Genomic DNA, 17,987 nt, shown 5'->3' with positions numbered 1-17,987 from the left:
TGGGACTACAGGCGCCCACTACCACGCCTGGCTATTTTTTTGTATTTTTAGTAGAGACAGGGTTTCACCGTGTTAGGCAGGATGGTCTCGATCTCCTGACCTCGTGATCCACCCGCCTCGGCCTCCCAAAGTGCTGGGATTACAGGCATGAGCCACCGTGCCCGGCCGATCTCTGTGATTGACTAACCTGCAGTGTGATGAATAAACTGACATTCATTTAAATATAATTGCTGGGTGCAGTGGCTCAAGCCTGTAATCCCAGCACTTTGGGAGGCTGAGGCGGGCAGATCATGAGGTCAAGAGTTGAAGACCAGACTGACCAACATGGTGAAAACCCGTCTCTAATAAAAATACAAAAATTAGCTGGGTGTGGTGTCATGTGCCTGTAATCCCAGCTACTTGGGAGGCTGAGGCAGGAGAATCGCTTGAACCTGGCAGGCGGAGGTTGCAGTGAGCTGAGATGGCATCACTGCATTCCAGCCTGGGTGACAGAGTGACACTCTATCTCAAAAAAAAAAAAAAAAAAAAAGCCAAACGTCCTTTGGACTCACATGTCGTCAAAGAGCTATGTTCTCTGAAATTTTACATATGCTTTAAAAATTTTCATCTTTGTTGGAATAAGCCTTCTTCCAGCATTGCCCCCACCCCCATTTCCATTTTGCCCCTATTGACCTGGTTAGCTAAGATCTCCAGCAATGCAGCCTGTTAGAATTAGTGGTGAAATATCAATAAAGAGACATTCAACGCAGGTTGAGGAACTTTCCGGTGAAGAAGGTGCATGAGTTTTGTATTCTCTTGGGCTAATTTTCTTTTCCTTCCTTCTGGATTCTAGGCAGTTGAAGCCACCATATAAAAATTGGCCCTAGGCCAGGAGTGGTATCTCACGCCTGTAATCCCAGCACTTTGGGAGGCTGAGGCAGGCGGATCACCTGAGGTCAGGAGTTTGTGACCGGCCTGACCAATATGCTGAAACCCCGTCTCTACTAAAAATACAAAAATTAGCCGGGTGTGGTGGCACATGCCTGTAGTCCCAGCTACTCGGGAGGCTGAGACAGGAGAATTGCCTGAACTCGGGAGGCGGACGTTGCAGTAAGCCGAGATCACAGCACTGCACTCCAGCCTGGGTGACAGAACGAGACTCCGTAAAAAAAAAAAAAAAAAAAAAAAAAAAATCAGCCCTAGGCCAGGCATGGTGGCTTACACCTGTAATCCCAGCACTTTTGGAGGCCAAAGCGGGCATATCACTTGAGATTGAGACCAGCCTGACCAACATGGTGAAACCCCATCTCTACTAAACCCCATCTCTGACTAATACAAAAATTAGTCAGGTGTGGTGGCAGGTGCCTGTAGTCCCAGCTACTAGGGAGGCTGGGAGGCTGAGGCACGAGAATCGCTTGAACCTGGGAGGTGGAAGTTGCAGTGAGCAGAGATTGCGCCACTGCACTCCAGCTTGGGCGACAGAGCCAGACACAGTCTCAAAGAAAAAAAAAAATTCGGTCCTCAGCAAACTAGAGACTTGCTGTGCTTATTTCCTGACTAGGTAGCAGACCAGTTCTAAAGCATCTTCCAGTTTTGATTTTCTGATTCCAAATAACCCTGGCATAAGTGGTGCCACTGTACATTAATATTAATGAGTTAAACCAGATTGCATCCTGTTTGTTAAAGTACTCATTGGAAAAAAACAGAAAATTTATTGATTTAAACTCCTTATTGTCATTATTTAATTCAGTGTTTAATAGATACATACTTACATAAAATAGACATTAATTAATATTTATAAGGATTTTGCATAGGAACGCATATATTTTCTAGATTTAATGGGGTAGAGAGCTGCCTAGTCTCTTAAGTCCAACAATATAAGCAGTTCCTATTTTTACTCATGCAACATGATCTAGGACTCAAGTCCATGTGTTACCTGACCTTGGTTAAAATAACTGGAAAGTAATTCTCTTTATGGGCGTGGATGGTCCTGTAGAGGATTTTGCCAGAAATGAAATTGGGCTCTTCCCACATTTTTGTCAGTGCAAGAGTCGGCATGTGGCAGTTTTGAGTGAATATGGACTCAGTCAGGAAGGGATTTCCATAACACATTTACCAAATGTGTGGCCGAGACGCGGTGGCCTTTTACAGTGCAGGCTGTGAGACTAGGGCCTCTGAAAACCAGGTCAGAGAGAGAGGATTATGGCTTGCTGTCTCCCACCCACTCGGCTCCTCACACACGGCTCAGCTGCTGGGGATCGGTCCCATGCCCTCTGATGTAGCTGCCGACCCAGTCTGCAGAGGATTACTGGTGGCATCACAGCTGGGATGCCTCTGGACAAATATCTTTTTTTTTTTTTTTTTTGAGATGGAGTTTCTCTATTGTTGCCCAGGCTGGAGTACAACGGCACGATCTCAGCTCACTGCAACCTCTGCCTCCTGGGTTCAAGAGATTCTCTTGCCTCAGCCTCCTGAGAAGCTAGGAGTATAGAACTGTGCCACCACGCCCGGCTAATTTTGTATTTTTAGTAAAGATGGGGTTTCACCATATTGGTCAGGCTGGTCTCAAACTCTTGACCTCAGGTGAACCACCTGCCTCAGCCTCCCAAAGTGCTGGGGTTACAGGTGTGAGCCACTGAGCCTGACCTATCATTTTTTAAGTTATGAAGTTATTTACTTTTTTACAGGTGGGGTCTTGCTCTGTTGCCTGGGCTGGAGTGCAGTGGCTATTTACAGGTACAATAAAAGTGCACTGCAGCCTAGAGCTCCTGGGCTCAAGAGATCCACCCACCTCAGCCTCCCAGGTAGCTGGGACTACAGGTGCATCCCACCTTGCCCAGAATAAATTACATATGTATTTTTTAAACAGGTAGTAAAGTATAAAAACTAACATGATGGCCTGGTCAGTGGCTCACACCTGTAATCCCAGCACTTTGGGAGGCCGAGGCGGGCGGATTGCAAGGTCAGGAGTTCGAGACCAGTCTGGCCAACATAGTGAAACCCCGTCTCTACTCAAAATACACAAAAAATTAGCTTGACGTGGTAGTGTGAGCCTGTAATCCTAGCTACTCGGGAGGCTGAGGCAGGAGAATCACGTGAACCGGGGACGGGGAGCTTGCAGTGAGCTGAGCTTGTGCCACTGCACTCCAGCCTGGGCAACACAGTGAGACTCCGTCTCAAAAAAAAAAAAAAGAACATGATACCCACCCACATACACTGTATTAAACACCGTATTAAATAATGACAATAGGCTGGGCGTAGTGGCTCATGCATGTAATTCCAGCACTTTGGGAGGCCGAGGCCGAGGTGGGTGGATCCCTTGAGGTCAGGAGTTCAAGACCAGCCTGGCCAACATGGCAAAACCCCATCTCTACTACAGTTTTTTTTTTTTTTGAGACAGAGTTTTGCTCTTGTTGCCTAGGCTGGATTGCAATGGCGCGATCTCAGCTCACTGCAGTATCTGCCTCCCGGGTTCAATCGATTCTCCTGCCTCAGCTTCCCGAGCAGCTGGGATTACAGGCATGTGCCACCATGCCCGACTAAGTTTGTATTTTTAGTAGAGACGAAGTTTCTCCATGTTAGTCAGTCTGGTCTTGAACTCCTGACCTCATGCGATCTGCTTGCCTCAGCCTCCCAAAGTGCTGGGATTACGAGCACGAGCCACTGTGCCTGGCCATCTCTACTAAAATTACAAAAATTAGCCGGGTGTGGTGGCACATGCCTGTAATCCCAGCTACATTAGGAGGCTGAGGCACGAAAATTGCTTGACCTCAGGAGGCAGAGGTTGCAATGAGCCGAGATCGCATTACTGCACTCAAGCCTGAGCATCAGAGTGAGACTCTTTCCCAACAAAACAAAACAAAAAAGACAATAATAATAATGACAGGGCCAGGTGTGGTGGTTCACGCCTGTAATCCCAGCACTTTGGGAGGCCGAAGCGGGCAGATCACCTCAGGTCAGGAGTTCGAGACCAGCCTGGCCAACACAGTGAAACCCCGTGTCTACTAAAAACACGAAAATTAGCTGGGCATGGCGGTGGGCACCTGTAATCCCAGATACTTGGGAGGCTGAGACAGGAGAATCGCTCCGCTTGAACCTGGGGGGCAGAGGTTGCAGTGAGCCGAGATCGAGTCACTGCACTCCAGCCTGGGTGAGAAGGGGAGACTCTGTCTCTAAATCAATTAATCGGTCAATCAATCAATCAATAATAGACATTTCCAGAGAAGAAAATGGAAGGCGGAAAATCATCAACGGCAGAAATAGCACCTCCGAACTCCAGCCTGGGCGACAGAACGAGACTCCATCTCAAAAAACAAACAAAAAATAATAATAACAATAAGGAGTTCAAGACAAATCAATAAATTCTCTGGTTTTTCCTCCCAACTCAACATTTCCATCTTCCTGTTATTTTGTTTTTCAAGAAATAAAATATTACACATAAAGTTGCAGATCCTCATGTCATCCTCCCTTTTTTTGTTTGTTTGTTTTGTTTTTCTCTCTTTCCTGGGTTAATCTCATCCTGAATTTGATGATTGTCATTGCCATCCATGTTTTCACACTTGACTATACATAAATTTAGTCCTAAACAGTATAGTGCTCATATTCATGCTTCAGACTTTATGTATAAATGCCACTGTCCCGCACCTATTATCCTGCACCTTTTTTTTTTTTTTTTTGAGACGGAGTCTCGCTCTGTCACCCAGGCTGGACTGCAGTGGCGAGATCTCGGCTCACTGCAAGCTCCGCCTCCTGGGTTCACGCCATTCTCCTGCCTCAGCCTCCCGAGTAGCTGGGATTACAGGCATGCGCCACCACATCTGGCTAATTTTTTGTATTTTTAGTAGAGACTGGGTTTCACCATGTTGGCTAGGCTGGTCTCAAACTCCTTACCTCAAGTGATTCACCCACCTGGGCCTCCCAAAGTGCTGGGATTACAGGTGCATTTATTCTTAAATATTGAATAGCTTTTATTGCTTTTTTTCTTTCTTTTTTTTTTTTTTTGAGACAGGATCTCACTCTGTCATTGAGGCTCGAGTGCAGTGGTGCAGTCATAGCTCACTGTGGCCTTGACCTTCCAGGCTCAATTGATCTTCCCACTCAGCCTCCCAAGCATCTGGGACTACAGGTACATACCACCATGTCTGGCTACTTTTTTTTTTTTTTTTGTATTTTTTGTAGAGATAGGGTCTCGTTATGTTGCCTAGGCTTGTCTCAAACTCCTAGGCTCAAGCGATCAGCCTACTCTGCCTCCCAAAGTACTGGGATTACAGGCGTGGGCCACAGCACCTGGCCAGGAAGACTTGATTTTTTAAAAAGATCCCATTAAAAATAGCAATAAAGGCCAGGCTCAGTGGCTCACACCTGTAGTCCCAGTACTTTGGGAGGCTGAGGTTGATGGATCACGGGAGTCCAGGAGCTGGATACCAGCCGTCTCTACAAAAAATAGAAAAATTAGCTGGGTGTGGTGGCATGTGCCTATAGTGCCACCTACTCAGGAGGCTGAGGTGGGAGGGTGGATTAAACCAGGGGGCAAGGGTTGAGGCTGTAGTAAGCTGTGATCACACCACTGCACTCCAGCCTGGGTGACAGAGTGAGACCCTGTCTAAAATAATAGTAATAATAAAGTCTTCCTATCAAAAAGGAACACTTCGGATTTTTGTGTATTGATTTTGTATCCAGAAACCTGATTGTGATTGTGATTGTGATGGGAGAGTGGCAGTGCACCACGTGACTAGGACTTCTGATGTTCTCGTATCCTTGCATTCCAGAGACAGCCCTACCAGATCATGGCTACATTCAATTTTCTAGTAATTTATTTATCATTTTAAAGAGATGCTTTTATACAGAATTTGTAATCTGAGAAACTGGCTGGGCAGTGTGACTTCATCTGTCAGAGAGGCAAAAGGCTTATGCAGAGTGGGCTGTTTGGCCTTGGATCCTGGAGCAGCCTTCTTTGCCTTTATTGACCCTTCTGTGCCTTCTGTGTGCCCTTTGGCTAGCTTCTTCTCCTGCCAATCACAATCACACCCTCTTCACTACGTTTTTGTTTTAAATTTTATTTTATTTTTTGTTGACACAGAGTCTCACTCTATCTCCCAGGCTGGAGTTCAGTGGTAGGATCTCAGCTCACTGCAACTGCCGCCTCGTCCACCTCCCGGGTTCAAGTGATTCTCCTGCCTCAGGTTCCCAAGTAGCTGGTATTACAGGCGTGCCCACCACGCCTGGCTAATTTTTGTATTTTTTAGTAGAGATGGGGTTTTGCCATGTTGGTCAGGCTGGTCTCGAACTCCTGACCTCAAGTGATCCACCCACCTCGGCCTCCCAAAGTGTTGGGATTACTGTTGTGAGCCACCGCGCCTGGTTCTTCACTACGTTTTAGATTCTTTTTAGATTGTGCTCCATTGAGAGCTCAAGCAATACAGCCACCCAGGTTTTTGTAACTCTCCATGGCGCTCACCACAGTACTTACGCAAGGAGGTCCACGCTATGATGAAGTGGTGTCTACTGTTGAATTGATGAGTTCCTCTTTATTAACCTACTATAGTTTCATTTTACTCTTAGCCGTCAGGAAGCTAAGAGCTGAGTTCTGTGCTCAGTGGCAACATATTTCCTTGACTATGGATTTTTAAAATACTGTTTTTCTGGCCGGGCGCGGTGGCTCATTCCTGTAATCCCAGCACTTTGAGAGGCTGAGACAGGTGGATCACCTGAGGTCAGGAGTTCAACACCAACCTGACCAACATAGTGAAACACCGTCTCTACTAAAAATACAAAAATTAGCCGGGCGTGGTGGCAGGCACCTGTAATCCCAGCTACTCGGGAGGCTGAGGCAGGAGAATCGCTTGAACCTGGGAGGCGGAGGTTGCAGAGATTTGACATCGTGCCACTGAGCTCAGCCTGGGCGAGAGTAAAACTCTGTCTCAAAACAAAACAAAAAAATTTTTCTTTCTAGGCATGCCTCTCATTCAAACAGCTTTTAAAAAGTCTCTTGCTTGTTTCATTATTATGAATTTTACGCCTATTTTAAAGCTATACGGTTTCACTGCTGTATGCTTTAGTGTAAGCTATGTCAAATCCTTTTGCAGGTAGGTGGAGTTTAAATTCTATAAAATGAGACGTGATCAATAAAAGCGGATGAAGAGTCTGAGGACTTGAGTGGTGGTGGAGATTTTCCAGAATTATTAGTGTAGAAAATTAATTTCGATGTTTTAGTGCATATGCTTGTACATAATACCTTTTACTCATAATAATACTGTATTTAATTCAGGGGAAGACATGTGATTTTACTTTCAATGTCTGCTAGTAAATAAAAATAATTCACAACCTTATAAAGTAATAGTGCTCGGTCTGGGCCTGATAATTGAATATATTATCACTGAAGATTATATTTTATTAAGTACTGAATTGAACAGTTTCTGAACAATGAGATTTTTCTTTCCAGCTGAATCTAAATCTGATTTTAAAGAAATCACTGCTCGTGCTTTTGTGTCCTCCGGGTTTCTAACTTCCACTCTCCCTCCTTCAAGGGCATCTCCCAGAAGGGGGCTGGGCTCATTAACTCAGGGACGGTGTAAAGCGTTTGTTCCTCTCCTCACAGCCCTTCCGCGGTCTCCCAAGGAGACAAGTGGAATGCCCACCAAGTCATGCTTTTCCATTACTCATTCCGCCTTCTCTCCCGAGGTCGCGCGTGGGAGGTGTTTTGCTCGGGTTCTGTAAGAATAGGCCAGGCAGCTTCCCGCGGGATGCGCTCATCCCTTCTCGGGGTTCCGCTCCCACCGCGCCGCGTTCGGCCGGTTCCGCCTGCGAGATGTTTTCCGACGGACAATGATTCCACTCTCGGCGCCTCCCATGTTGATCCCAGCTCCTCTGCGGGCGTCAGGACCCCTGGGCCCCGCCCCGCTCCACTCAGTCAATCTTTTGTCCCCGTATAAGGCGGATTATCGGGGTGGCTGGGGGCGGCTGATTCCGACGAATGCCCTTGGGGGTCACCCGGGAGGGAACTCCGGGCTCCGGCTTTGGCCAACCCGCACCCCTCGCTGAGCCGGCCCGAGGGCCACCAGGGGGCGCTCGATGTTCCTGCAGCCCCCCGCAGCAGCCCCACTCCCCGGCTCACCCTACGATTGGCTGGCCGCCCCGAGCTCTGTGCTGTGATTGGTCACAGCCCGTGTCCGTCGCGGGCGCCGGGGCGGATACGAGGTGACGCGCTGCGGCCCAGCTCGGGGCGGTGTCCCGCGCCGGCGACTGCGGGCGGAGTTTCGCGAGGGCCGAAGCGGGGCAGTGTGACGGCAGCGGTCCTGGGAGGCGCCCGCGCGCGTCGGAGCAGCTCCCCGTCCTCCGCAGCTGTCACCGCCGGCCGTCGCCGCGCCCTGGCCTCCCGCACTCCTGTCCACCGCCCACCGCCCACCTCCCACCTCCCACCTCGATGCGGTGCCGGGCTGCTGCGTGATGGGGCTGCGGAGCGGCGCCCTGCGGCTCGCGGCGGCCGCTGCTCGCGCTGAGGTGCGTCGGTGCCCGGCCCCCCGCGCCCCCGCGCGCCGCGGCTCCTGTTGACCCGGTCCGCCCGTCGGTCTGCAGCGCGGCTGAGGTAAGGCGGCGGGGCTGGCCGCGGTTGGCGCCGCGGCCGCGGGGTTGGGGAGGGGGCCGCTTCCGCGGGGAGGAGCGGCCGGGCCGGGGTCCGGGCGGGGTCTGAGGGGAGGTAGCGCGGGACGGGCGCCGGGTGCGGGAGCCTCGCCCTCGGGGGAGGGCACCCCTCCCTAGGCCAGCAGCGAGTCCCGGGCCGGCGTCCAGCGGTCGGCTGGGGCCCCCGCAGTGCCCTGCACCGGCCCTCCGTTTCCCCCGCGCTGCCAGGCCGCGGCTGTGCCCAGCGCTCTCCAGAGCCGCCGCTGCCTGGCCGTTCCCTGGGCTCCGCGCACGTTGCAGCCCGGGGGGCGGCTGTGCTTCGTTTGAAGCCATGGTTTCTCATTTTCCCTCTCCCCTTTCCTCCTTTGTGGTGGGCATCGGGCTTCGGCTGGGAATGTGGTTATGCCCTTTGCCAGATGGCGATAGGAAAGGTCATCGCTTGGCGCTGGGGGAGCCGAGGGCTCGAGGCCTGGAAAGAGGGGTGCGATAGGAAGGGAGGGGGCTTGTTGGATGCTGGCCAGGTGTGAGGAAGGCTGGTGTGGTCTCGGCGTTCAGCCGACTGGGATTACTCGGGCAGCCATATTGGGAGGATGATCTGACAAATCCTTTAGGAGCCAAGTCCAGTTGTTGGAAGGCACCGAGTGACAGCCCTGGCAGCTTTCAGGGTGACTGGCCAGACCAGAAGCCAAGTTGTGGGGGTTGGGAGGCTGCTTGAGCAAGCTAGTCATTGTTCATGCAACACAAAACATTCCCGCCCCTAACGCCAGAATGGAGCTTCCAGATCCCTTTTTTTTTTCCTTGATTGCTAAATGAGCTTCCAAGGTAAACTGCCTTCAAGATTCCATTCTTGTTGGGGTGAAATTCCGTGTTTCTCTATTCATCTTCTGCGTCCAGTGCGGGGGCTGTGAAAGGCCTGCTGATGCTTTACATGTGCATAGGCCGATCTGAGAATTGCTAAGGCCACTGTATCAGTATGGAGGCCTCGAGTAGCCGTAGAGCATTGGATGGATAGATTTTCAGAGTCGCTCAACTTGCAGAGAAGAAGTAAACCAGAGTATTCTGATAGTGGGCGAGGCTAGTGGCGGCATTTCTGAGGACGCAGGCTGTCATCTTTGTGGAATCTCGAGGTAGCTGAAATTAGATTGTCAACAGATCCCTTGCTCATATCTCTTACTGCTCTGAGCAGCTGTTCTGCCACCATTGAACATTCCGCTTTGTGTCATGATGTGCCTGTCTGAGCCTGATGAAAGTGTGCTGATGAGATTTGAATAACTCTTAAGAGGTGATATCATGGTGGATATTTTATTTAAAGGCTGGCATTTTGTCTCCTTAGTTTAGTCATAACAAAATCTGGTTCTTATGTTCCTCTAAGAAGTGAGGTGGTGCTTTCTGATTAAGTTGATATGGTTGCTGGATTATAGAGCAAGTGTTGTTAATGTATTGTTTGAAGGTGGAATATGAGAATTGCACATAGGTTGGTATTGTAAAGCAGGTCTGGAGATGATCAATAACCGGGTTCAGCATGAGTCTGTAGATCTGTTCTTTTCTATATCCTAGATGTGGACAGGACCTGGAGAGATGGCATGCCTGCTTTCTTCTTTGTGGCCTTTGCTTTCATTCAAGTTCAATTTGTTCATAAATACATTCTCATAACTTCTCAGGTTGAACTATGTAAAAAATTTTGGGATGGGTGCGGTGGCTCATGCCTTGTAATCCCAACACTTTGGGAGGCTGAGACAGGAGGATCCCTTGAGCTCAGGAGTTTGAGACCACCCTGGGCAACAGAGTGGGACTCTGTCTCTACAAAAATAAATGAATAAATAAATACCTGGGCATGGTGGCTCATGCCTGTATTCCCAGCTATTTGGGAGACTGAGGTGGGAGGATTGCTTGAGGCTAGCCTGGGCAACAGAAAGATCCTGGCTAAAAAAAAAAATGTGTATATATATATGTGTGTGCGTGTGTGTGTATATATATATATACACACACACACATTTAAAAAATTTGGATAGGTTTTGCTAAGCAAAGTCTTAACACTATTTTTTTGTTATTTTTGTCATCAAGCTTTAGTTTTAAAACTTGTTGAATCAAATGTAACTTCAACAGAAACTAGTGTTTTTTGCATTACACTAGTATGAGAGAAATACAGAATGTCTGTTTTGAAATTCCATGCCCTAAGTTAGAAATATTTCTAAGTTTTTAATTTTTAGAGTTACTTTATTAGTATAAAGATCTGAATATTTTTTATTAAAAATAATTTCAGCGTTTGGTAAAATCAGACCTGATTGTGAATCTGATACAGAGGCTAGGTTTTATGAGTATGTGTAGCTCTGCTCTGATGAGTGTTTTTCCAAAATTTATCCAATTAAGTATAGCTTTTAAGGCTTAGAACAGACTGTTTTTCCTTTTCAAGACCAGATATGAATGCACTTTTCCTTTTTTCTCTCTTTCTTCTTTCCCATTTTGATTTCGTGCAGGGAATAAGTGTCCAAGAAAGTCTGCCAACGGAGTCTTTCTTAAGGCCAAAGCTTTTTAGCCCATTTTCTCACTGTGGTCTTGTCCTGGGTACAAAGTAAAGGACAATGGGCCCCCTGCCTTCCTGTTTGTAATCCCCTTCCCAGGCTGCTAATCATAGTAGATCTTTTCCAGGGGGAAGCATATCCTTTTGGTCTTGTAAACTAACATGATATAATTTCATAATGCTCTGAAGTTATTTTATGTCTATTTCATGTATTTCTCTTTGAAAGATGGCCTCGTTTGAACAGGTACTGGTGAATATCTGGATTCTATGAAAGAGTGTGAATAAATATGCATACTTCTTGAACTTTTTTTGTGCAGCTTATCAGGATAGAAGAGAAATTAAACAGATGTGACTGTGGTAGGAAAAACCTGCAAAAGGTGCCTTGGGCCGGACGCAGTGGCTCACATCTGTAATCCCAGTGCTTTGGGAGGCTGAGGCGGGAGGATTGCTTCACATCAAGAGTTTGAGACAAGCTTGGACAACATAGCAGGACCCCCATCTCTACCAAAAAAAAAAAAAAATCTGGATGTGGGTGGTGTGTGTTTGTAGTCCTAGTGCTTCGGAGGCTGAGTGGGGAGGATGGCTTGAGTTTGAGATTACAGTGAGCTAAGACAGCGCCATTGCACTCCACTCTGGGCTCAGACTTTGCCTGCTAAAAATAAAAAGATGCCTTGGACTTCTCGGAGTTGAACTGTTTGGTTAACGGGCCACTGATTCATTGATGCTCTTTTACTATAGGCATTACCCATTAACTGAGGGTGCATGTAGAGATTTAGTTCTTTACCTTCCAGGAACTCACACTTTACCACTTCTTTCTTTCTTTCTTTCTTTCCTTCCTTCCTTCCTTCCTTCCTTCCTTCCTTCCTTCCTTCCTTCTTTCTTTCTTTCTTTCTTTCTTTCTTTTCTTTTCTTTCTTTCTTTCTTTTTTTTAAGACAGAGTCTCGCCCTGTCGCCCAGGCTGGAGTGCATTGGTATGATCTCAGCTCACTGCAACCTCTGCCTCCCGGGTTCAAATGATTCTTCTGCCTCAGCCTCCCAAGTAGCTGGGATTACAGGCACCTGCCACCATGCCCAGCTAATTTTTGTATTTTTAGTAGAGATGGGGTTTCACCATGTTGGCCAGGCAGGTCTCGAACTCCTGACCTTCTGATCCGCCTGCCTTGGCCTCCCAAAGTGCTGGGATTACAGGCATGAGCCACTGTGCCCTGCCTTTTTTTTTTTTTTTTTTTTTTTTGGGATGGAGTCTTACTCTGTCACTCAGGCTGGAGTGCAGTGGTGTGATCTTTGGCTCACTGCAACCTCTACCTCCTGGGTTCAAGTGATTCTCCTGCCTCAGCCTTCCGAGCAGCTGGGACTACAGGTGCACACCACCATGCCCAGCTAATTTTTGTATTTTTAGTAGAGACGGGGTTTCACCATATTGGCCAGGCTGATCTCGAACTCCTGACCTTGTGATCCACCCGCCTCAGCCTCCCAAAGTGTTGGGATTACAGGCATGAGCTACTGCACCTGGGCTACCATTTCTATATAGAAATGGTGAGATAAAGTTAACTCCAACTCCTTTTCATTTTAGTACAATTTAGTATCCTGATATGGTTTCCGTGATTTCCAGTCAGAGCATTTTCAAAATTCTTTGTAATGTTGTATGTACATAATACTGTACTTATTATCTAATACTCAATTGGTACTTTTACATTTGTCTTGTGGTTTTTTGTATATGTGTTTGAAGTCACAAGCTTGTAAATGTTTGATGGATTTAAAAATTTATATATATTTTTTATATATATATATATATATGTTTTTTTTTTTTTGAGACGGAGTTTCACTCTTGTTGCCCAGGCTGGAGTGCAACGGCGCGATCTCGTCTCACCGCAACCTCCGCCTCCCAGGTTCAAGCGGTTCTCCTGCCTCAGCCTCCCTAGTAGCTGGGATTACAGGCCTGTGCCACCACGCCCAGCTAATTTTGTATTTTTAGTAGAGTAGGGGTTTCTCCATGTTGGTCAGGCTGGTCTTGAACTCCCGAGCTCAGGTGATCCACCCACCTTGGCCTCCCAAAGTGCTGGGATTACAGGCATGAGCCACCGTGCCCGGCCTATTTTTTGTATTTAATATCACATTGTTTATACCAAAGCATATCATTCAACCATACTATCCTCTACCATTGCCCGTTTTTTTCCCCTTGAGACAGGGTCTTACTCTATTGCCCAGGCTGGAGTGCAGTGGCGCAGTCATGGCTCACTGCAGCCTTGACCTCCTGGGCTCAAGTGGTCCTCCTATCTCAGTCTCCTGAGTAGCTGGGACTACAGGCATGCGCTACCATGCCCAGCTAATTTTTAAATTTTTGTAGAGATGGGGGTCTCACTATATTGCCTATTGCCCAGCCTGGTCTTGAACTCCTGAGCTCAAGTGATCCACCTCAGCCTTCCAAAGTGGGAGGATTAAAGGCATGAGCCCCTGTGCCCAGCCCCATTGCTCTTTTGGATTACTATATTGTTGGCTTAGTTCTCTCTTCCATCCAGATTTTTGACATCATCTTGGCAGATGTCAATGACTATGTAAATAAACAATAACAGAAACAACAATAGTGATAAAATAGCTTACTCATATTGAGCACTTTCTGTGTGCCAGGCTTTTTTCTAAGCACTTTACGTTTATTAACTAATTTAATCCTAATAGCAGCCATATGAAATAAATACTGTTATTCCCATTTTACAGATGAAACTAAAACAGGCCAAGTGACTTCCCCAAAATCATAAGTACTAGTAAGTAACCACTATGCTGAGTTTCCTTTGTAACTACCGTTAACTGTGAAATTTCTTGAATTGAGGTCAAGCAAACATTGGCTTCATTCTGTTCCAGTTGTTTAGTGTTATGGCCACATTTTTAACTTGTCATCATGTTAAGGTCTCAAATTCACCTTCAAGTCTTAAACTGTGATAATTGATAGCTTTCACTTTCATAATCACTTTATGCGTGTTCTCCCACTCTAAGTCTCCTAAACCGTCAGCCTCTTCCAGATTTTACTTCTTTTCCTTCCTTTTCTATACTACGACCTCTGGGTTGCATTGCTTGCAGTTTTTATTCTTTCTTATTATTCTTCAGGACTTACTATGCAGAAGCCAGCCTCACATCATCCCTACCATCCATACCCTCCATTCTTACTCCGTGTCATGGAGAAACCTGCATAGTGCTGGGGATTAGTGCAATTAATGTGTAGTCCGAGGTCTCCCTTAAATCTGTCTTTGGTCCCTGTCGGAGCAGTTCTGCTTAGTTCCCTCCCCATTTCTCCACAGTTGCTATTATAAAATCTGGACCCCTTGACTCAAACCTGTCACTGCCCCATGCTTGGCAGAATACCTTGCCTGCCACCTCATAGGAAAAAAGGGCATGAACTCCCTGAGCTTTCCCTTCCTCTACTTACAAACTTCTCTGCCCTCTTTCTTCTGTTCTTTCCCCCAGTGTGAGAAAGAGGTTACTCTGTCTTGGCCTCTGTTAGGTATAGCACTGTTCTAATCTGTAGGAACTCGCGGTATTGGTTACTCTTCTTTTCCCTGCAGTACTTGCCCATTTTCTTTTTTTTTTTTTTTTTTTTTGAGACAGAGTCTTGTTCTGTCACCAAGACTGGAGTGCAGTGGCCTGATCTTGGCTCACTACAACCTCTACCTCCCGGATTCAAGTGATTCTCCTGCCTCAGCCTCCCAAGTAGCTGGGATTACAAACGTGTGCCACCACGCCCAGCTAATTTTTGTATTTTTAGTAGAGATGGGGTTTCACCGTGTTGGCCAGGCTAGTCTCAAACTCCTGACCTCAGGTGATCCGCCTGCCTCTGCCTTCCAAAATGTTGGGATTACGGGCGTGACCCATTGTGCCCAGCCTTTTCTACTGTTCTTGAACACACCAGGCACAGTCCTACCGTAGGGCCCTTGCTCTTACTCTTTCTTTTTCTTTTTTTTTTTTTTTTTTGAGACAGTCTTGCTGTGTCTCCCAGGCTGGGGTGCAGAGGCACAGTCTCCTGGGTTCAAGCAATTCTCCTGCCTCGGCCTCCTGAGCAGCTGGGATTATAGGCACCCACCACCAAGCCCAGCTAATTTTGTATTTTTAGTAGAGACGGTGTTTCACCATGTTGGCCAGGCTGGTCTTGAACTTCTGGCCTCAGGTGATCCACCTGCCTCAGCCTCCCAGAGTGCTGAGGTTACAGGCGTGAGCCACCGCACCCAGCTGCTCTTACTCTTTCTTCTGCCTGGAATACTTTTCCCCTGAAATCTGCTTGGCTAACTCCTTTACCTCTTTCAAGTCTTTGCTTAAATCTCAGCACATCAGCAGGCCCACCCTGACCTCATTTATGCACCTGCACAGCAATCCTTCCCACCACCACAATCTTGAACCCCCTGACTTTGCTGTACTCCCCCATGATGCTGATTACATTCTCGATTCTCTATACCTGATTTATTAATTTTAATGTCCTCCCTCTCCCTACTAGAATGTAAATTCCTCCATGACAAGGAGGTTTATCTTTTTTGTTCACGGATTATTTTTCCCAGGAACTGCCTGTTGCATTGTAGGCACCCAGTAAATAGCTATTGAATAAAGTATAGAAATGTGCAAGTCTTTCCTATTACAAATAAAGGGCTGGGGGGAGGAAAATCCCTCCTTTGTTTCTGTTCCTTCCAATAAAATCCTTCATTCCTATTTGCTCTCTCCTGCTCATCATAGCCAGGCTCTGACAGTATCATGGATACTGGCATTTCCCACTTCCGTGCCAACCCACTACAGGCTGGCTTCAGTGTCCCCTCCTGCCCCCCACTTCATGGATACTGCCCTTGCTGTGGTTTCCAGCCTTTATTGCTGAAACCAGGAGGCACACTTCACACTTTTGCAGTACTAAGTATGTTACTCATTTTGTTTTTTTCTTCCTTGAACTTTTGGCTACTTCTGTTTGTGGGCTGGTTTCAGTCTTCTGAAACTACTGTTTTTCTGGCCACTCACATGGCTATTAAATTCATTCAACATAAATCTTTGTGCAACTTTTTTTTTTTTTTTTGAGACAGAGTCTCGCTCTGTCATCCAGGCTAGAGTGCAGTGGTGTGACCTTGGCTCACTACAACCTTCATCTCCCGGGTTCAAGTGATTCTCCTGCCTCAGCCTCCCGAGTAGCTGGGATTACAGTCATGTGCCATCACACCCAGCTAATTTTTGTATTTTTAGTAGAGACAGCGTTTCATCATGTTGGCCAGGCTGGTCTTGAACTCCTGACCTCAAGTGATCCACCCGCCTTGGCCTCCCAAAGTGTTGGGATTATACGTGTGAGCCACGATGCCCAGCCGATCTTTATGTAACTTTTAAAAGCTTGCTGTGTCGTTTGGTTTTATTTGTTTTTAGGAACTAGAACTTTGACTATACAACATATTTACAGTGTTAAATAGCAGAATAGGCTATTACAGGAAGTTTTTATTTATTTATAATTTATACCAGTTACTACTTCTAGAAAGGATTTGAGCAGCTTACCACAAATATATACAGTGAAGCTATTAAAATATAAATAAGTAAAAATTTATGTAACAAGAAAAAGTAAATGTATAGGTTGCCTCGGCTAATGTGGTTATTGTAATTTAATTTGGAAACATGGAATTTAATGCAAAAAGGGAAAGATAAATTGTACAATTTTCATTCTGGTAAAAGAAAGCCTAATAGTTTGTCGAGAGAAACCTTTTTTCCTAGTATTAAATTCTAAAGATGTTCTAAGAGAAAATTGTTATAAACATCCTGATATAAAGATACGTATGGCCGGGCGCGGTGGCTCATGCCTGTAATCCCAGCACTTTGGGAGGCTGAGGCTGGTGCATCACTGAGGTCGGGAGTTTGAGACCAGCCTAAGCAACATGGAGAAACCCCGTCTCTACTAAAAATACAAATTTAGCCGGGCATGGTGGTGCATGCCTGTAATCCCAGCTACTTGGGAGACTGAGGCAAGAGAATCACTTGAACCTGGGAGGCGGAGGTTGCAGTGAGCTGAGATCATGCCATTGCACTCCAGCTTGGGCAACAAGAGCAAAACTCCATCTTAAAAGTAAAAAATAGGCCAGGCCTTATGGCTCACGCCTGTAATCCCAGCACTTTGGGAGGCCGAGGCAGGCGGATCACCTGAGGTCGGGAGTTTGAGACTAGCCTGACCAACATGGAGAACCCCATCTCTACTAAAAATACAAAAAAATCAGCTGAGTGTGGTGGTGCATGCCTGTAATCCCAGCTACTCGGGAGGCTGAGGCAGGAGAATCACTTGAACTCAGGAGGCAGAGGTTGTTGTAAGCTGAGATCGTGCCATTGCACTCCAGCCTGGGCAACAAGAGTGAAACTCATCTCAAAAAAATAAAAAATAAAGACTAACTAGGGCTGGGGACAGTGGTTCACACCTGTAATCCCAGCACTTTGGGAGGCCTAGGTGAGAGGATTGCTTGCGCCCAATAGTTCGATATCAGCCTGGGCAGTGAAGCAGGATCTCATCTCTATTAAAGATAAATTTAGTGGATGGGCGCGGTGGGTCATGCTTGTAATCCCAGCACTTTGGGAGGCTGAGGCAGGCGGATCACCTGAGGTCAAGAGTTCGAGACCAGCCTGACCAACATGGAGAAACTCCGTCTCTACTAAAAATACAAAATTAGTTGGGTGTGGTGGCACATGCCTGTAATCCCAGCTACTCGGGAGGCTGAAGTAGGAGAATCACTTGAACCCGGGAGGTGGAGGTTGCGGTGAACCGAGATCGCGAGCCATTGCACTCCAGCCTGGGCAACAAAAGCGAAACTCCGTCTCAAAAAAAAAAAAAAAAAAAAATTAGGTAGGTGTGGTGGCATGTGCCTGTAGTCCCAATAAC

At 46.9% G+C, this 17,987-nt stretch overlaps 1 protein-coding gene across 13 annotated transcripts in view; it reads left to right on the top strand.

Annotated features, from left to right (window-relative positions):
- Nucleotides 1-8,132: 8,132 nt before the first annotated feature.
- KIF1B (kinesin family member 1B) overlaps nucleotides 8,133-17,987 on the top strand; it is a 172,048-nt gene continuing 162,193 nt past the window's right edge. For 8 of the 13 annotated variants that reach the window (XM_054664536.2, XM_024345185.3, XM_054665666.2 and 5 more), the window contains exon 1: nucleotides 8,162-8,563. The gene's annotated coding sequence lies outside the window, so the exon portion shown is untranslated. 13 annotated transcript variants of the gene reach the window in all.

This window comes from Pan troglodytes, chromosome 1 (genome assembly GCF_028858775.2).
Source record: "Pan troglodytes isolate AG18354 chromosome 1, NHGRI_mPanTro3-v2.0_pri, whole genome shotgun sequence".
NCBI lineage: Eukaryota > Metazoa > Chordata > Mammalia > Primates > Hominidae > Pan > Pan troglodytes.
The sequence above is the reverse complement of the archived record's forward strand: the minus strand, read 5'-3'. Positions and strand labels throughout refer to the sequence as shown.